General features: G+C 42.6%; 1 protein-coding gene across 12 annotated transcripts in view; it reads right to left on the bottom strand.

The window, feature by feature from the left end:
- The window catches only part of ZEB2 (zinc finger E-box binding homeobox 2), a 184,064-nt gene that overhangs the window by 2,528 nt on the left and 170,717 nt on the right, over positions 1-10,819 (bottom strand). The window lies entirely within an intron of this gene.

Raw genomic sequence — 10,819 nt, 5'->3', positions numbered from 1 at the left:
CCCTTTAGAAGATGGTAGCCCATGATACCTAGGTCATTCTCTTGTTGTAGGGCCTTGACTGTGAAACAGCCATTGGCTTGGTGCTCAGTGTTTGCATTGGGTAAAAACATTTCTCCATTCCCTACTTCACCTAGACTGGGCCTTCCATATGGGCCTTTTAACATCTCATCCTGCCTCTACAGGCCTTATAAATATTTTAATGCTGCTGTTTTGTTGCTCTTGTACTTTGTGTTATAATTGAGGATCCAACCATTGTCCAAGAAGCCTTCTTCAATTCAAAGGAACCTCCAAATTACGTGGCTCTTCCTTCAATGGAAGAGCTGCTTAACTTGGATGAGGGCTTCAAGGCTGAGCCAAAAGGAAATATGGGGCATGAATAAACAAAAATAAACTTTGCCTTGTGGAGGGGGGGATCCACCTGGTAGTTCCACCATCTGGCAGTTTTAATGCTAGTGCAATGCTATTGTTATTTTGGTTTAGGAGCCCATAGAGTGGAAGTTGAATGGCATTTCGAAAGCGAACCATACTATTCTCAAAAATCTTACTGCAACCTGCTGTGTCCCTCCCCTCAGTTAGGACCTCAGTGTAAGAGAGGGGTCTGGGAAATCAGGAAAAACTGTCCTTTTACTCTTAGTGGACGTGCCTTCTGCTACCAGAAAATGTTATTAGGATTTAACAGTACTCTTCCAAGCAGATGATGGCTTCAATGAACTTAGAAGGGCATAAAGCTGCTAAGAACGGCACTGTTAGTCTTAGGATTTTAATATTTTATTATTATTAGTTTTTTATAGCCTGAGAAAAGTAAAGTAACAGAGTATCAGTGGAAAACTGGCAGTGTTGGTAAGCAGCTGATGCCTGCAATAAAGTTTGATAAATGCCCTATTTATAAACAATTCTACGGGTTCTCTCACATATATTTCGTATTTCTTCTCTGTCCTTTATTGAATTAAGGGCATCAGACTGTAAACAAAGATATGGTTACTTAATGATTCACTTCTGCCACTTCTCTGTTTCATTATTCAGCTCATGGTTTTAGGGGTTTCTCCATGCCTCACTTCAAGAAAATTGTAACACTATAACTGTGCCAGATTTTAAGTAGCTTCTAAATATTAAGCCTCAGACAAACTCCTGAAAGCCCTAGTGAGTTCTAAAGATCTAGAAATCAAAGGATAACGAAACCCACATGACTTTTTATGAATGATTCTTATTACTTTTTAAAATCATTATTTTACCAACAATGTTATTAGATGGAGGTGAGGGGGAAGTTTTTGGATATTTCTTGGCCCATTGGTGACTCTACATATACCTGTTTTGTAAAATAAACTGGATATCATAATTCTTCCTTTTAGTCTCATACCATTGGTCCCATCCAATGGAACACATGCAGCAGGGGTAGTCAAACTGCGGCCCTCCAGATGTCCATGGACTACAATTCCCAAGAGCAAACGCTGGCAGGGGCTCCTGGGAACTGTAGTCCATGGACATCTGGAGAGCCGCAGTTTGACTACTCCTGACATACAGTGTTCCTCTAGCTCTGCTTGTGGTGGGGGACCCTGAAAGCTTGCTAGTCAGTGGTCTGGCAGGAACAGAAGACAGCCCTTCATGGGCCCTCTGCATCAGTGGATCAGTCGGATTTCTGTTTTGTGTGAAGAGCTACATGTATACTGCTCTTGCTTTCAGCTCAGGGAGAGGTATAGCACATGGCACCCATTTGCCCATATAGTTCCTCTTCTAGTTATGGATACCATAACTGTCCCTAAAATCACAAACTCAGAAATTTGCATACAAAACTTTCAGGGTTTTTTGCTCAACCCCAGCAACATTTCTATCACATTGAAAAGATTTTGTTAGCAAGCAGTATTATACACACACCAAAGCACCCACTGTTTATGGAAGGCAAAAACCCAAAATCATTCCATGGAATCATTCCTCACGTTTGAATTATGGAACCCTACTATTTTAGGAAGAAGAAAATGGGAGTGATACATGCCCATAGCCAGAAGATTTATTTATTAATCTATTTATTTATTAGACTTCTATTCTGTTCTGTCTCGGCCAACTCAGAGGAGATTACAACATGCTTAAAATGACATAAATGACTAAAATACAATCTAAAACCTGATTTAAATTAAAATTTCAGAATGAATTACCCTATAGTAAAATAAAATCCTATCCTCGGATAAGGGGAGGGGCACAATTTAAACTTCCCCCAGAGAATAGTTTAGCAGATGCAGATACAGCCAGAGAGGCCTATGAGATCAGATGTCAGCTCTTCTTAGGCCTCTGCGCTCTGGTCACCCTTGGCAGAGCATTTCACCAAGGCTGAAAAAGTAGATCACTAGATCTTAATGCCCTTTGGGAGTGTAATGGAAGAGGCGGTCCTGAAGATACAAGGGTCCCAGACCGTTAAGGGGTTTATGGTAAGGGAGTACGAGGACAGAGAGAGGAAGGCAATGTCACCAAGATCCCATGATTCTAAACTCTCATTGAAAAGAGGCTGATTATATCAAAGGTGTGTTGGGGAGGGCCTTCAGGGATATGCTGGGGTCAGGTCTGATGGTGTCATGCTGAATATTAACATTTCTACTTCCAAACACCACTAGGTATAAGTCACATGGCATCGATGTATGATCACAGTCATGTGGCTTTGAAGAGGTGTGGTAGTCATCAGACAAATAAATAAAAATAACTATGAGCTTGCCATCAAATATACTTGAACATTTAGTTTCAGTTGGCTCCTTCCACATCCTTCCAATTTACATGTGCAGTAGTTATTGAAAGCAGACAGGCATAGAATTCTTAGATGAAGCTATATATCTGCACTATGGCATACCATTGGCTATAAAGGGGAAAGTGATTCGCTTATGATCATGCTGGAACTGCTCTTGATTAAATCAGCGTACCTACATTCTTCTCTCAAGAGAATTTGCAAGAAATAAGACTGTGGAGTAGTATTCAAAACTGTGTTGGGAAAGCTATAGATGGATGGTGGGCGACAGGGGGAGGGATACAACTAATAATCAGTGCCTTAATTGTTTTTAGTAATTAATTGGGAGTGGGTAGTTGGCAGCAATATGTATCTGAGAGGTTCCTAAATACACCTGCATGCAAATTACCTCCTTCAGGCCTGGAATGATCCACCAATACCAGGTAGATAGATGTGATGTATTGAGGGAAAAACATATGTGCAGGGTATTTGCAGTCTCTGATTATTCCTGATAGGTATTTCTTCAGATCTACCCAAAGATCCTATTTTACTGTAGTGAGAGGTGACGGCAATTAAGACTGTCTGAATATTACGTCCCCCAAAGCCCTGTGGCCTTCAGTAGTGACAAAGTACTACCTGATCATTATACCTTATTTAGCCTTCCTACCAGATTTAATGAGAGCACTGTTGCCATTTCTGGTAGCACACAAGTGGGTTGTTGCTAGAAATGCCGGCAGGAATGAGACATGGCATAGACGTTTCTAAGGACTTACTATTTGGTTCCTTATCGGGAAAAGTTGCACTTCAAGGACTGTTACCGCACGGGAGTTGTTATGTCTTGCTGCCACCTGGTTTCTGGCTCGGGGCAGGTCACCCTAATTCTTCCCAATATTGCATGGGGCAGCATTTGGCCTTCTTTCCCCCATCTGCCTTGGGATTGTGCGCGCAAGGCAGCCAGGGCGGTAAGGCTCCTCCACACTGTGGGACAGCATGGACCTTTAAAAAGTTTTTTTAAGAATGTGTGACTGTGTAACAAACCACATTCTTAAAAATACAAAGAAATGCCCCAAGTGGCTCCACTGTGCTGCACAACACATTTATTTTTATTTTTAAGAGTGCGGTATTGTGGGCAAGGGTGAGGAGAAACCCCTTCCGAACGTCCCAGGCCCAATTCTGTGATGAAGCCTGCGAAAAAAACGGGATGTGGATTTATCCACGTTCCCTTGCTGCAGGCCAACTGAGGGCCTGGGTTGTACCAGGCCAAGGATCACCCAAGACTGGCACTGATGTCATCAGGAGGTGGGAATTCAGCCCAATCCTAGATGAGCAGTGAGTTGGGCCAAATCCCTTGTGCAGAAACAGACCAGGTCTGATATTTGTTTCTGTTGGCTAGAGATTTCAGCTGAGCAACTGCAGTAAGTTCAAGCCATTATACACTGGTTGAACTGTGGTGAAATGCTAGATAGAAGAAGAAGAGTTGGTTCTTATATGCCACTTTCCTCTACTAGGAATCTCAAAGTGGCTTACAATCCCCTTTCTTTTCCTCTCATCACAACAGAAACCCTGTGAGGTAGATGAGCATGAGAAAGCCCTGATATTACTGCTTGGTCAGAACAGAAGAATGGGTTCTTATATGCCGCTTTTCTCAATCTGATGGAGTCTCAAAGTGGCTTACAGTCACCTTCCCTTTCCTCTCCCCACAACAGACAAGCTGTGAGGTAGGTGAGGCTGAGAGAGCCCTGAGATTACTGCTCGGTCATATAACACGTTTATCAGGGCTGTGGTGAGCCCAAGATCACCCAGCTGGTTGCATGTGGGGGAGCAGGGAATCAAACCCAGCTCACCATATTAGAAGTCCACACTCCTAAACACTACACCAAGTTGAACACTTCCCAGGTTTTTAGTAGTCTAGTGTTTTAAATGTATTGGAAATATTATAGTATATTTTTAAAGCTACCTCCTGTCTACATGAACTACTCATAACAGGTAAAATATACCTTCTGAATGTCAATGGAGGTTGTTGGAGGGACAATTTTTTTTGTTAAGGGGCAGTAAGGGGACTGACACACTTGTGGTTGCCAAGCTCCAGGTGAGGGCTGGAGACCTTTGCCTGCATCTGGGTGCACAGTCAGAGAAACTAGGCCCATGGATACCCAGAGGCTCCTCTTCCAGCATGGCATGGCAGGCTTTGCCTCAGCCTCAGTTTCTGCTATATGATAATCGGCTGACACCACCCATGGGAAGATGGAGTAGTATTGCACCTTGCACTGCAGCTGCTGCCACTGCCACTGTCACTGGACTCCATTCATGGCCCAGCCTCTGTTGCCCCCCAACAGAGGGGGCACCCCCCAACCCCTCTGCACCTGCCGCCACCCCAGTGCTGTATCTCCTCATGCCTTCCTCTAGCTGCCATCTGTCACCCCTCAATGCCCAGCACGGGTACACCAGAGAGCCCTCCAACCTCAGAAGTGCCCATGGCAGCCCCTCATGCCTCTCTGTGCCTATGGGCCTGAAGGTGACTAAAGTGAGAGTTTTGCAGGTAAATAATACAGAAGTTGAGTTAAGCCACATATAGCAACTAAAGAGCCTAAACAAAAGCTGGGAGATCCATGATTAGACTTTGCTCAGCATCTTTTACAAGAAAATTGTGGCCTAGCTGGGGGCTGATTAGGATGAAAGTTGACTGGAAAGAGGGCTTTCACCCTTTCACAGGTTTGCTAATTAAAACCAGGCTCTATGTATTGTTACAGCCCTCTACAGAAACGAGACAAGCAAAAGGCAGGCACTGTTTTCCTTTAAACAGCTAACGACAGTGTGAAGAGTGTGTGGTGGGTGGTGTACAGGCATATTGAGATTGGTTAAACTGTGCATCAGTGGAAAGATTTATCCACCCTCTTCCCATGCAGCCCTAATATGAACTGGGGCCCTTTACCACTTTTGCTTCCTTTAAAAGGCTGATGGATATCTCTGATCTCTTTCACATCTTGTTTGACTGTAATCACAAGAGTCAGAGGGTCTATCATTTCAAGAACTCATTGTCAGGGGGAGGGGGGAAGTGAGAGAAAGATCTGGTTTCTTATCATCAACAACTGAAACATGCTACAAGATCAACTAATCTACATGTGCAGAACTGCTTCTCAACAGAAATTTTGAGCAAGTTCCTGATGAGCTGTCAGCCCCTCACTGAATGGTGAGGTTCTCTTCAACTGTGCAATACCCCATTTCCTTTTATACATTATTTCCTCTGGTCTTTCAAGCCGGGTTCTGTCCCAGGGCCTGAAACCTGACACCCGTGCCAAGCCTAAACACATCTGGCTGATGGAGGCCACAAATAGCCCTGGAATGCCTTTAACACCTTCCACAACTGCCATACTTAGAAGCTTCATTCCAGAAGAGAGCTGACAAAAACCTGCTTGTCAGCATGATGGCACAGCACATAATTCAGCAATGCATGATGCAACAGCAAGCAGGGTATAACAGATGCAGCATGCTCTGCAGGATCAGGGATTCCCAAGGATACTCCCTTACACAATACAAGGAATGAAATAAAAAGCACACTGAGACACCTGGATGGACTTCGGAGGTTCTGTAGTGTTAAACAGGGATGGCCACAAGCAGAGCCTTGTTCTTAAAAGCTTTACATGCATGTGAGCCACCTTTCTTCATCAGCAATCATCATTACCATCTGCCAGCAGCTTCCTCCCCCCCACAAACCCCTTCGTCCAACTTCTCACAACCAGACCACCTTTTCACGAGTACCATCCTAAATGTTTTTCTCCACCATGCTTAGTCCTCCATCTGTTCTCCACAGTGTCCAGCTATGCTACCACTTCTTCCTCCTCTTGTGCAGTCTACACTCTAGAGAGCTGATATCCTTTATGGATTTCCCTGCTGTTGTCTTCTCCTTCCTACTGTGTTGTTATGCTCCTTCTTAGGGCCTGGACTCAGGAACATCTCAAGCCCTTGCAGCTATTTGTACCGACAGGTGCCCAACCTTCCACTAAAGCGCTTCACAGGCTGGATCTCATATCTATATATCTGCCCAAGTAAAATTACCACACTCTATATACATCACATGTGTGGCATAGAGCAAAATTTGAGTTCAATGGCACCTTTAAGAACAATTAAGTTTTATTCCAGGTGTGAGCTTTCATGTGCACGCAGGCTTCCTCAGATAATGAAAAAGGAATAATCTGAGTGCAGATATAAGGAGAGAGTAAATTAGCAGTAAATTAGTAAGCAGCATCATGAAGAAGTCCGAGGAAGTGTGCATGTAGAAGAAGAAGAAGAGTTGGTTCTTATATGCCGCTTTTCTCTACCAGAAGGAGTCTCAAAGCAGCTTACATTTGCCTTCCCTTTCCTCTCCCCACAACAGACACCCTGTGAGGCAGGTGAGGCTGAGAGAACCCTAATATTACTGCTTGGTCAGAACAGCTTTATCAGTGCTGTGGAGAGCCCAAGGCCACCCAGCTGGCTGCATGTGGAAGAGTGTGGAATAATTACACCAAGCTGGCTCTCTCATGAAAGCTCACACCTAGAATAAAACTTTGTTTGACTTAAAGGTGCCATTGGACTCAAATTTTGTTCTGCTCCTTCAGACCAACATGGCTACAAACCTGAATCTGTGTGGCATAGAAATTGTGTGATTCATCCCTACATGTATAGGTCCAACAGCTAGGGCATTCATGTATGCTGAGGAAGTGGGGCTGGTAAGCACCATCGCAATTATCCCTCAGGAGGACATAAAATGTTCTGCAGTAGCTGTGGCAAAAAGTGAGCCCACTGCTGCTTCCATCTAGGTCATCTGATGAAGAAGGCAGTTATGATATCCACTGGCTTGCAATTGGAACACACAGGATCTGGTATGCCACCACAAATGTCGATAAACATGGGTTAGCAGTGGAATTGGAAAGAAATTCAAATAAATGGCATGCCAATGGTGTCATATGATCTCTGCATTGGAGAACTTGCACCAATGACAGGCAGCCCCCATACTCCCTTCTTTGCCACAGCTGCTATGGATACATAGGGCCATGAAAACAGGACCTATATTGAGTGGGGGAAAGGTCTGTATTCTGAGTAGTAATGTCCAATTTGTTTCATAAAAGTCTTTAAAAAAACCCTGCTGAAATCCAAGCTTATAAGAATCTTGAGCCACAGTATGGCTACCTTGGAGATACAACTTTAGCGATATGTTTTTTCTTGCATTGTTCAGCTGTGAAATTATACAAATATGCATAGCAGTGATCAATCATACATTCTTAACAGCATTGTTGAGTGCTCTAGGCCACTTTTGAGTGCAAGATGAAATCTAAGTGTAGAATGAGGAAGCCTCCATGAAGAGACCTACGCATTAACTTAGCTGGAATACCAATTTTCAGTAATAAAATAACACTCATAATAAAATGGCAAACAATATATCATATTTAAAGTGTTCCAACCCATTCACATACATTATCTCACAAGTAGTTTTGACAAAAGCCTTGAAAGGTAGATAGGTGATATTATCCTATAGTGCAGAGACCAGGTTAGCGCAGACATACTGACCTAGGGTGTTGTGTCTAATACTGGAACCATGGTCAAGCTACTTTAGAAAGGATAGCTAAGGCAAGATACTCAGTTACTCTAAGGGATAGTGGCTACAATGTTAGACTAGGATCTGGGAGGAACTAGATTCAAATCACCAATCTGCCATGAAGGTGGCAGGGTGCCCTTGGGCCAGTCACAGACTCTCTACCATAACCTACCTCATGAGGTTGCTGTGAAGATAAAATGTTGAAGAATGAACAAGATCCTTTGCCTTCAGCTTCTTAAAAGGGGAGGAATGAAACGTGCTAGCTAAATAGATATTTTGAAGGCTAAATTGAAGCCACAGAGTTCCCAATGTGGCTGTGATGGGGGCAGAAGACATTTACCCTTCTCAGTTACCTGGCTTTGTGGGCTGGAACTGCCTCTACAACCCCACATGGGGAAAAAGAGAAAGCAAAAAATGCATGCACCCCATTCTGAGGCTAAGACCCCATTCTAAATCAAAGGACCCTAAATATTCAATTTAACATTTAACAGTGCAGGGTAAATCCATCCAAAGGCCAATGCCTCTCAACATCTTATCTTGTGTGGCCTTGAGCCACTGAACTAAACTCAGTGTCATAAGTGAAATCTAGTGGCATGGTGCAGTTTCTAGAAGTTATTCATACCAAACATTTTGGCAAGGATTTAATCAACAATGCAGTTAGGATGATTGTCTGGAAGCCACTCACACAATCAAGGAGCTCATGTGAAGCAGACAATTCCAGCTCTCCATTCCATATGAGCTGCATACAGAGTGCATGTCCAAAAACGAGAAGCACAATAATGCATGGTTTGCTTTTCTTTTTTCTTTTTATTGAAATGGCAATTGAGATGAGAATTCCTGGGCATGAAAAATGGTTCTTATGGCTAGACATAGAAGGAAAAGCCGGTCATGTTAACTGACCTTAGGTGGAGCCTTAGGATGAAGGAAGAGGAAAGAAAGAACAGGATATTTAAAATTTTTGACAGAATTAAAAAATAAATAAATAAAACACAGGATATCCCTCTTCATTTATTTGGAAACATACTGGTAGTGAGTGTGGATGACTAGATGGGAGGGAACAAGAGAGCCAAAAAAATAATGGACAGGAAAACAGACAAACAGCAGAAGGAATGACCCCACTGTTATTCTGAGAGTTGAAGGAATGATTACATAATTAGAGCCCCAGAATCTGAAAAGGACATAGCATCTTATAAAACATTCTACAGAAACACTTGTCCAGCCTTCCTTTCAAAACTGTGTGATCCTAAGCAGAGAAACACCCCTGCTATCCATGGGCTTAAAAGAGTGACGTCCCGCCATCTTCCTGGACTCCACTGCCAAAATACTAAACACAAGTGAATCAATAAAGTGCTAAACTGCTGGATTTTTTTTCTAAAAAACCACTCTAGATATAACTCATTCACTATAAAATAAGATAAACCAGTCCTTAAAACTTCCATAAGATTTTGGTAGGTCTATAGATGTACCAATGTGTGTTGTTTGTTAGTGTTTGCATTAATAGTCCAAACTACCAGAAGCTTTCACCTATCTATCATCTCACTGTTGAACCTTTAATTTGTCCCAACCTTATACATTTATTCAGGACTGTTTCCCCCCGCCCCCCTTCCCCGGAAACTTTGAACAATAGCTAATGCAACCCTGATCCTATCAACTGACTTAAGAGTGTGAAATTATTCATGAGTCGTGTAGAACAACTTAAATTATAATAGAAATATACTGTACGTGGCTTTCCTTTGAAAGTATTTTTCAACATTGCATATATTATAGTAGAGCAAAGCTTAAACTTCTCCAGGTGCTATTCTAACTTCCCCTTCAACAGAGATCCAGTGTTGCCTCCAGTTATCAATTTTTCCCCCTTCTTCTTACCGATTCCCTTGTTTAATGGATTAATTCACCAATCAAATGGTACTGAATTCTTTTCGATTGCGTTCTAGCTGTAGAAGTAGCCAGAGCATCCATCATCAATATATACAAAAAAATGATTATTATGCATTTGAAATCTTCTTGCACAAATATTTGTCGGTCTGTGCGCATATGTGTTTGCACTGTGCTTTTATTCCACATCCTGGCGCCTTAGGATTTGTTGTAAGAAATAATGGCATCTAATCGTTTTTAAACGCAATTCCCCAGAGGTATAACATTTCATCACCACAAGCAAAAATGTATCAAAGCCCAAAGATATGGAATTCTTTGGTTTATACATACACATACTGTGGATGTTTTAGGAAGCTATATCTTTCCTCATTTCAGTGGTATCACAATAAGCACTTTGGGGGAATGGGGTGGGGGTGGCAGGAATGGGAAGAAATCCCACACTTGGAAGATATATAAGGAATCATCTTTGGCAGCAGTTTGGTTTTCTAAAGGAAGCTGATTGAAGCCACTTAGGGGTTTGGATGTTAGGAGGAGTCCCAGTGGAGATGGATTAATGGGCAGAGTGTACTCAGGCGGTCAAAGGTGTGTTATAAATGCAATTTGGCGTAATTGCAAATACCACACTAGCTCTGTTGTCACAAAGAAGAAACAATTCCATTTCT

This window comes from Paroedura picta, chromosome 2 (genome assembly GCF_049243985.1).
Source record: "Paroedura picta isolate Pp20150507F chromosome 2, Ppicta_v3.0, whole genome shotgun sequence".
Taxonomy (NCBI): Eukaryota; Metazoa; Chordata; class Lepidosauria; order Squamata; family Gekkonidae; genus Paroedura; species Paroedura picta.
Note: the sequence above shows the minus strand (reverse complement) of the source record. Positions and strands in the feature narration are given on the sequence as shown.